A 9,541-nucleotide genomic window follows, 5' to 3' on the forward strand; every position below is an offset into this window, starting at 1 on the left:
ATATATATATATATATATATATATATATGTATAATCAGCATATCAGCTCCTAGTATTACTTATAAAAAATTCAGGGACTTACTGTAGATAGTTTCCAGTGTACCAACGGACATTTTTTTTTAAGTTCAAGACCTCAGACCTATTAGCAATAAGTTTTCAATTATTAATTAGACTTATACCATCCATCTAGTGCATAGGTCTGATTAGACAGATTCTTATATTTAACTTCTTTATATCACTAATGCCATGGGCACTGGAGGTATCACGACACCATAAATAGCAATACTTTATTACCTACAATATTTGTTTTTTAAATATACATATATTTCATTAAAACTTCAATTCATATAGCTAGAAAACACATATTTCAAATTAATGAAATTAATGTATATATTTTTTTAAGTATCATAGGTAATAAAGTAATGCTATTTATCTATGCATTAGGTGGCTGGTATAAGTCTAATTATTAATTGAAACTTAATGCTAATACAGTAGGTCTGAAGTCTTGAACTACAAAAAAATGTCCGTTGGGACACTGGAAGTTGTTTATGTTCTTAAATCATTAATAAAAAATAAAAAAAAAAATATATATATGTGTGTGTGTATATATATATATATATATATATATATATATATATATATATATATATATAATGTTTGATATCTTATCTGCTATTGTATTAGACGTGATGTGATTTACATTATATTTATATTCAGGTTTATATTGGAGCCAGAAGTAGTAAGCACACACCCCCTGCGAAGTCCGACTAGTGATGAAACGCATTGGGTGTGGCCAACAGAATACATATATGTATGGCCTCTAGTCTGTGCTCACTGTCTACCCTGTCTGTGTCACCCCGGTCTGTCAGCACTTCACCTTTTAGATTGTAAGCTCGCAAGAGCAGGGCCCTCATCCCTCATGTGCCTTTCCTTTTCTTACTTACACTATCTTACACTCCATACTCCCTTTGATGGCACCTAACCCCGGGTTTTCTATACCTGTCCTATATTGTCCTTTACTGTAAGTGCTGGTTTCTTGTTTGCTCATCTGATTATGTACTGTGTAATTGGGCGCTGTGGATCCTTTGTGGCGCCATATAAATAAAGGATAATAATAATATATAATCTTCCTCCAAACCTCTCCCTAATCATAACCCCTAACCCTAATATCTGAAATCAAACCAGTAAAGTAACCCTCATATCCTATCCCTTATACCCTAACCCAGTGGTTCCCAAACTTTTTTGAATCACGGCGCCCTAGAACATCAGAATTTTTTTCACAGCACCTCTAGGCCAAAAGTTTTTTATTGAGAGATTTAGAATAAATATTAAATTAAATAAATTGTGTTTATGTCATCCTTATGGTCAGTTGTGTGGTGAGGGACAGGATTTGCTTCTGTTTGGCCACATATGTTATGACTGGCAGCCACCAGCACTGGTTTTGCCTGTTACATTGATCATAAATAATTTAAATTGGCCCTGGACCACCAATCCAAGGCACCCATGCAAGTGTCCTGAGCCACCCCAGGGTGCCTAGGCACACAGTTTAGGAACCACAGTCCTAATCCCATCCCCCAAATTAACCCTAATATCCTTTCCCTATATAACTCATAAGATGCCACCACTGCATTTTATCATCTGAGAGGCCGAGTATTGGGAGAAGGGGTGGGTGGGGGCGGGAGGGGGGTTTGCGCGGCGCAATTAAGTTTTGCCTAGGGTGCTGAGAAACCTTGCACCGGCCCTGGCAGGGCCTAACCTCCCTGGTAGTTTATACTAAAGACAGTGGCCCTCTTTCTGAGTTGTTCGCTCGCTAGCTACTTTTAGCAGCCATGCACACACTAAGCCGTTGCCCTTTGGGAGTGTATCTTAGCTTAGCAGAAGTGCAAACGAAAGATTAGCAGAACTGCTCGGAAATGCCGGTTCTGAGTAGCTCCACACCTACTCCTTCCTTGTGATCACTTCAGTCAGTTTACTTCCTGCTTTGATGTCACAAACACGCCCTGCATTCGGCCAGCCACTCCCCCATTTCCGCAGGCACGCCTGCTTTTTTACCTGACACGCCTGTGTTTTTAAGAACACTCCCGGAAAATGCTCAGTTACCCCCCAGAAAAGCCCCTTTCCTGTCAATTACTGCCCGATCAACACAGCGACTGAAAAGCGTCGCTATATCTTGTGTAAAACAGCATCGGCTTTTGTGAAAGTACTTTGCGCATGCGCACTGCGTACCATGCGCATGCGCAGAAATGCTGATTTTTTTTTTACCTGATCGCTGCGCTGCGACCGAAAGCACCTAGCGAACAACTTAGAATGAGGGCTCGTGATCTTTGTTTTATGTATATTTTTGTTTTTGAGCTACCTGAATGAAAGGTATTTGTTGTTTTTGCACAAGCCTGGAGTCAGTCGTGGGTGGATTTTTGTAGCAGAGCACATTCTAGCAAGTCTCCTGTTACAAATGGTGCCTGAACAGGGACCCTTCTGCTAGTTGTGTCACACATGGCAGAGGACCCAACAGCTGCAAGGGAGCGGCACACATAACAGCGAACTCCAGACCAAGCTGAACTCGTGGGCATCAGTACCAGACCAACGGTGTTGTGAGTAGTGGCTAATCCCAACCCCACGGGGGAAAAAATAATGATATGTGTTGTTTAAATTGAATGTGTTGATTTTGATGCAAAGGTTTGCATTGGCAGCAAAGAGGTTAAACAGGGTACATGGCCTGTTCTGTCTTATATGCTTTGCACCATTCATTGAAAGTAGCTGTGCTGATTTGCTCTAAGGGGTTGCAGACATCTGATAATTTATGACTGAATTTCTTTTCCAAGCTTATTTTTACCTGTGCCTGCAAAATCTGGTAATGGGAGTCTGGTGTCCCTGTTAATTAGCTCATTAAGAGCAATCAAGCAAAGTTGAAACCTTTTATAAATGTGGTTCATTTTACATAGATAAATTTTGTGGCACTATGTGTCCCAGAAATCCCTGAGTTCTAGTTTAAGAGCCTGAAGGGAGAAGTTGTTTATTTGCACTACCAGTGTAAGGTTATTTGTGACCACTATATACATGCTACATTTCAGTGCTTTGTTAAAAGGTTAATCTGTGCTACAAAAAAGGAATTTTTATTTTCCCTTTCACTTACAGTTTTCAAAGGTAACAGGGTGAATAAAGATTTTCAGATATACAGCCTATTCTGAGGTGTCTCTTCAAATGGGTAACAAAAAGAGAATTCATGCTAAAAAAACAAAAGGGGCGACAGCTCTAACACCTCAGGTCAGGAACTTATGTGACCCAATTAAAGCCCCACAGTTGTAGAGTGAAGTGGAGAGTTTATTGGGGAGTAATCCAGATCTTGGGGAAGATTTTAGCATGGAACCTTTTTTTTGGTGTCACATGATAAATGACCTTGAAAGCAATGTCCAATTAAAGGACCAGGAGCTAGAAGAGCTTAAGGAAAAATTCGATTTTCTTCAAGAGCAGGTGAACACCTTAACGCAAAAGCTGGAGGAAAAGGAATCTCTTTTGTCTGACTCTCTGGCCAAATTGGGAAGGAGTAGAGAAGAGATTGCCAAGCTCTCAGGCCAGGTGTCAGAGTTGCAGAGAACTTTGGCAAAGGCTAAACCCAGATCTGAAAACTTTGTAGTACATAGCCAAGGACTATTAGAGGAAATCTCCTGTGACCAGACATGATATGGGAGTCTGGTGCTGGTCAATAAGGCTTGGTCGCTAGACTTGGCGGAGCTTTAGGAGAAGGTTTCTAAACTAAAACCGTTGGCTATGCCTAGCTTCAGTTCAGAGACAGGTGTAGCTACAATTAGATGATGATAGAAGTAATTCTACGCCCCATTAATCAAACCAGTATATATAGATAGGGAGAAATTTTACTTACTAATAGTAATAATATAATAATAAATAAAGCTCCAAACAAGGTAGAGCTAGGAGAGGAATCAGTAGTTGAAGTTCTCTCTGCCCATATAAGGAATATCTATGGAACCAGGACTGGGGCTTAGATTTACTTATATCATCATGTAGGCTATACTTCTGTATCCAATTATATTTTTGAAGATTAACTAGTTATGGATAACACCAACAACAGTTTTGCCTGTAAGTAATTTGGCAGGGTTTTTACTGTTTTCCTTCAATGATCTGACTTTTTTGAGAAATTTGTATGCTAGATTATATATATTATTAATTAATTATCTGATTGATGGTAATTTGTGTTTTTATGCAAATGTGTAAAAATTATTAATTAAATATTGTAATTAAAATCATATCCATATACTCAAAAAATGTGGAAATTTTTTTTCAAAGAAATGCTATAAAAGTAATTTTATTCTTGGAAGATTGGACAGATATTAGTTCTCTTATTTTTTTCTTTTTTGAGCTATGACAATATTGTGTCTGCAAATGCTGTTCTCACTCTGTTTTCCTCCTCATCGACCAGCTTAAACAGATTTCCCCTGATGAAGTCCACATAAGGACGAAACGCGTTGGGTATCAAGACATTATCTCTTCTTAAAAAGGCAGTCCCACACAAAAAAGGGGCACAATGGATGTATTTTATTTGTTTTAACAAGTTTATTGAATGTTAAATTGTACAATACATTTTTATTATACTAGGTTGCTGGTTGAATTTGAATTTAATTAGATCAATCATATGCGCCCTCTGAATTTGTGTCTGTATGTATGTATGTATATATATATATATATATATATATATATATTATATGCAGATCCAAACATCCCGCCACTCCTTTGACCTATCCAGGTCTGTCCGTGCTCCGGTGCCCCCCTTAAGGAGATTTCACACCTAAATATGCAAAATGTAGAGAGACGAGGCACTTCAGAGACATCACAAGTAGTTCAATCTCACCAAACAACCGTGTTTATTGTCTCATATCAATGTTTCGGGGCCAGTTGCCCCTTCCTCAGGACATAACACATAACAAATCAGTGCATATATTTATACTAAAAATATAAGTGAAACTAACTTAATTGTGATCACTCCCAGCATTTTTTCATGGCCACAGCCGGCCAGACTGCCCAAACAGGACACTTCCGGGCAAGGGTCCTCCGTGAAAATGGAAGTGATGTCATGTGACAGGTGGTTGCCATGGCAACCGCTATTCTATAACATAAGAACAATATACTTTGTGTTTAGGCAGTGCACATAGTGCAAGGACAAATATATAATAGATAAGAGCACTAATGAACAATCATAAGTAAAGTGACAGAGTGCAATAAAGCTAAAGTGCAGCATATACAAAACGACTATAAATTAATTAAATATAATATAATATTATATATCATTAAAATACCATGAGTTTCTGTAGAAAAAAGTAAATGCACCCAAACTACTAAGTATCAAAAAGCAATAAGATATAGCAATAGCATATAAAATATTAATAACTCCATAATCACATAGGGGGATATTTATGTTACTAGCTCCCTAGTGGTTTTAAGATTGAATTAAAACTTACGGGCAAATAAGTGTCTGTCCAATAAATAAAATGAATCAGACCTAAGGACTCATTACATCCCTAGAGGCCTGCGTGTCCAGACAGAAGGTCCATTTCAATTCAAGTTGTAATAATTTTTTAGACCTGTTACCTTCTCGTAGGAACCCCGTGACATGGTCAATAATTTTATACTTTAATGTTGCCATGTTATGTCATGCTTGCATATAATGCCGGCAACAGGTTGGTCACTATGGGGGTAATTCAGAATTGATTGCAGCAGCAAATTTGTTAGCAGTTGGGCAAAACCATGTGCAATGCAGGTGCGGCAGATATAACATGTACAAAGAGAGTTAGATTTGGGTGGGGTATATTGTTTCTGTGCAGGGTAAATACTGGCTACTTTATTTTTACACTGCAATTTAGATTTCCGTTTGAACACACCCCACCCAAATCTAACTCTCTCTGCACGTTATATCTGCCTCCCTGCAGTGCACATGGTTTTGCCCAACTGCTAACAAATTTTCTGCTGCAATCAACTCTAAATTAGGCCCTATGTCCTGTCTTTAGTCCTGCATGATTGGCTGTCCGAAGTTGTGCCATTCTTGTTTTAAACATACAGTCAGTTTTCCCGACATAATATATAATCCACATGGGCAGATAATCAGAGAAATTACATGTGTGGATGTACAGGCAAGGGGCCATTTAATAGATAATCTCTGTCCAGAATGGGGATGTAAAAAGGAATCCCCAGGGGATAAGTATGAACACGTCGTACAACCCAAACACTTAAAGTATGCATTTTTTCTAGTGAGGACGTTTTTTACAGGTGGAGCCTTATCAAAGCCCATCACATCTGTCTTAACTACAATATATTTGATGTTTCTGGCACGTTTGTAGCTAGGCATAATTTTTGTATTGTGAAATCATTTTAATTCTGGATCAGATGTCACAATCTGCCAGAGCTCTTTAGTTTTTTGGGGGGATCTGTGCACTAATATTGTCATATTGATTCACCCAAGGGATTTTAACTTGGGTCCGGGAAGTTTCTTTCTTGACCTGACTGTTGTTATTGGCAACCGCTTTATTCTTGTCCTTAATCAAATATGAAGTGGAGGCACTATAATGTGGCATAATATGACCAAGGATCACTGTAATGTGGCATAATATGACCAGGGATCACTGTAATGTGGCATAATATGAACTGGGGACTCCATGTCAATGTGAATTGGGGGTACAGTGTTGCATAGTACAGTGTACTACAATGTCAAGTAATGGAACCAGTGCACTACTATGGAGCACAGCAATAACAGGCACTGCTATGGTGCAGAAACCAAACTAGGGCACTATTAGGGGAGCATAACATTAACAACTGCTGCAGAGAGGATTTGGAACTGTAGGATTCCAAAAGGCCGTCCCCTAACCATGAATCCCGATGGGTGGAGACTCATTACTTTACTTTTACTATAACTTTCTTTAACTTTCCTGATCTTCCCTATTTCCTAGCACTAAACCTACCGACATCTCTTGTATAGACATTTCCTATTTCTCCTTTATAAGATGGTGTCTCAGGTGACAATGATTCCTGATTCCTCTGCACACATCACACTGAGCTGAGAGACTGTGACATGGTCACATTACCCCCATTCCCATGGTGTGTGCAGGGAATGGTGACATCCTGGTGCATCAGCTGACAGTAGGTGTGACAGGATTGGTAGCATGTGTTACCCATCTATGGTCAGTGCAGGGGGTGAGTAATGTATGATCTGCACATTCTGAGGTCAGAGGATGAGGATTATACAATTTTCAAAGAAACCTTTATAACCCATGTGTGTATTATAGTAAGTATTGGTGCCTGCTGCCGGAGGGTAGAGGTCTCTGTGCTGCACATCTGACTGGAAATGGCGTCTTAGCAATATGACAACATAAATATAAAAACAATGATCAGTGACTTGGTGCTATTTGTTATTGTATAGAAATATACATCATGTTCCTTATACAATATAATATTTCAACCATTAATGTAGTTACCCCAGTAACCTTTATACTCTTACATAACTTTCTTTCAGGACAACTGAGAAGGATTCCCTCTAACAGTAATAGAAGACATTGAGGAAAGGGACATTGTTCTCTGATCAAGCCAACTACAGACGCCATTTCTTCTTACACCTCTGGGGGATTCACAGAAGCTATTCTCATTATCTGGATAGAAAAACATTAAACCACTAATTTACTTCTCATCTAATACATGATGAGTCTCACAGGAGAGAAACCACATCTGTGTTCTGAGTGTGACAGAAGCTTTACATATAAATCACAGCTTATCACACATCAGAGGAGTCACACAGGAGAGAAACCATTTACATGTTCTGAATGTAGAAAGTGTTTTTCCCACAAGGCATCTCTTGTTATACATCAGAGAAGTCACACAGGAGAGAGAAAATTTACATGTTCTGAATGCAGCAAGTGGTTTTCCCAGAAGGCAGAGCTTGTTATACATCAGAGGATTCACACAGGAGAGAAACCACATCTGTGCTCTGAGTGTGACAAAAGATTTACATATAAATCACAGCTTCTCATACATCAGAGGATTCACACAGGAGAGAAACCATTTACATGTTCTGAATGCAGCAAGTGTTTTCCCCAGAAGTCACATCTTGTTGTACATCAGAGGAGTCACACAGGAGAGAAACCACATCTGTGCTCTGAGTGTGACAAAAGATTTACATATAAATCATATCTTCTCAGACATCAGAGGATTCACACAGGAGAGAAACCATTTACATGTTCTGAATGCAGCAAATGTTTTTCCTGGACGTCACAACTTGTTATACATCAGAGGAGTCACACAGGAGAGAAACCATTTAAATGTTCTGAATGCAGCAAGTGTTTTTCCCATAGGTCAGTGCTTGTTAAACATGAGAGGCATCACACAGGAGAGAAACCATTTACATGTTCTGAATGCAGCAAGTGTTTTTCCCAGAAGGCAGATCTTGTTATACATCAGAGGAGTCACACAGGAGAAAAACCATTTACATGTTCTGAATGCAGCAAGTGTTTTTCCCGGAAGGCACATCTTGTTTTACATCAGAGGAGTCACACAGGAGAGAAACCTTTTACATGTTCTGAATGCAGCAAGTGTTTTTCCCAGAAGGCAGATCTTGTTATACATCAGAGGAGTCACACAGGTGAAAAACCATTTACATGTTCTGAATGCAGCAAGTGTTTTTCCCAGAAGGCAGAGCTTGTTATACATCAGAGGATTCACACAGGAGAGAAACCATTTACATGTTCTGAATGCAGCAAGTGTTTTTCCCAGAAGTCACAGCTTGTTATACATGAGAGGCGTCACACAGGAGAGAAACCATTTACATGTTCTGAATGCAGCAAGTGTTTTTCCCAGAAGGCAGAGCTTGTTATACACCAGTGGCATCACACAGGAGAGTAACCATTTACATGTTCTGAATGCAGCAAGTGTTTTATTAAGAAGAAAACACTTGTTAATCACATGCGGTGTCACTCTGAGGGCCTGATTGCAGCAAGTGATTCATAAGTAAGGGAACATGTATCACTACAATATGCAATCAGGGACACCACTTTTTATTTTCTGAATGTGGCAAGTGTTTTATATAAATAATTCTTGATAAAGACAGGAGAGGTCTGACGGGTGGTATTCATGTGACCGGCGGTCTGCTGACCGTCAGTCACATGACCTCCTCCACTATCCCAATGGCTCACTATCCTGATGGTCGGCATGCCGACCAACAGGGATTATTTCCACTCGTGGGTGTCCACGACTCCCATAGAGTGGGAATAGAACCCGTGGCGACCGCAGGTCGCCACCAAGCCCGCAGCGTGGCGAGCGCAGCGTGGCGAGCGCAGTGTGGTGAGCGCAGTGTGGTGAGTGCAGCGAGTCCGCAAGGGGCTTTGCTGCACTCGCCCCTCCCCGCCGGGATCCCGGCGTCGGTATGCTGCCGGGATCCCGGTGTCGGTAAGCTGGCTGTACTACACCCGGTCTGACATGTGGAGTTACAGTTAGCTGGGAACACACTGAGTGATATGCAGCTTTGATCCACCAGATCAGACAGCAAATC

The 9,541-nt window shown here is 39.9% G+C and overlaps 1 pseudogene; it reads left to right on the forward strand.

Annotated features, from left to right (window-relative positions):
- LOC134934237 (zinc finger protein 260-like) overlaps positions 1–9,298 on the forward strand; it is a 102,017-nt pseudogene extending 92,719 nt beyond the window's left edge.
- The last annotated feature ends 243 nt before the right edge of the window (positions 9,299–9,541 follow it).

Source organism: Pseudophryne corroboree, chromosome 6, assembly GCF_028390025.1.
Source record: "Pseudophryne corroboree isolate aPseCor3 chromosome 6, aPseCor3.hap2, whole genome shotgun sequence".
NCBI classification, from domain to species: domain Eukaryota; kingdom Metazoa; phylum Chordata; class Amphibia; order Anura; family Myobatrachidae; genus Pseudophryne; species Pseudophryne corroboree.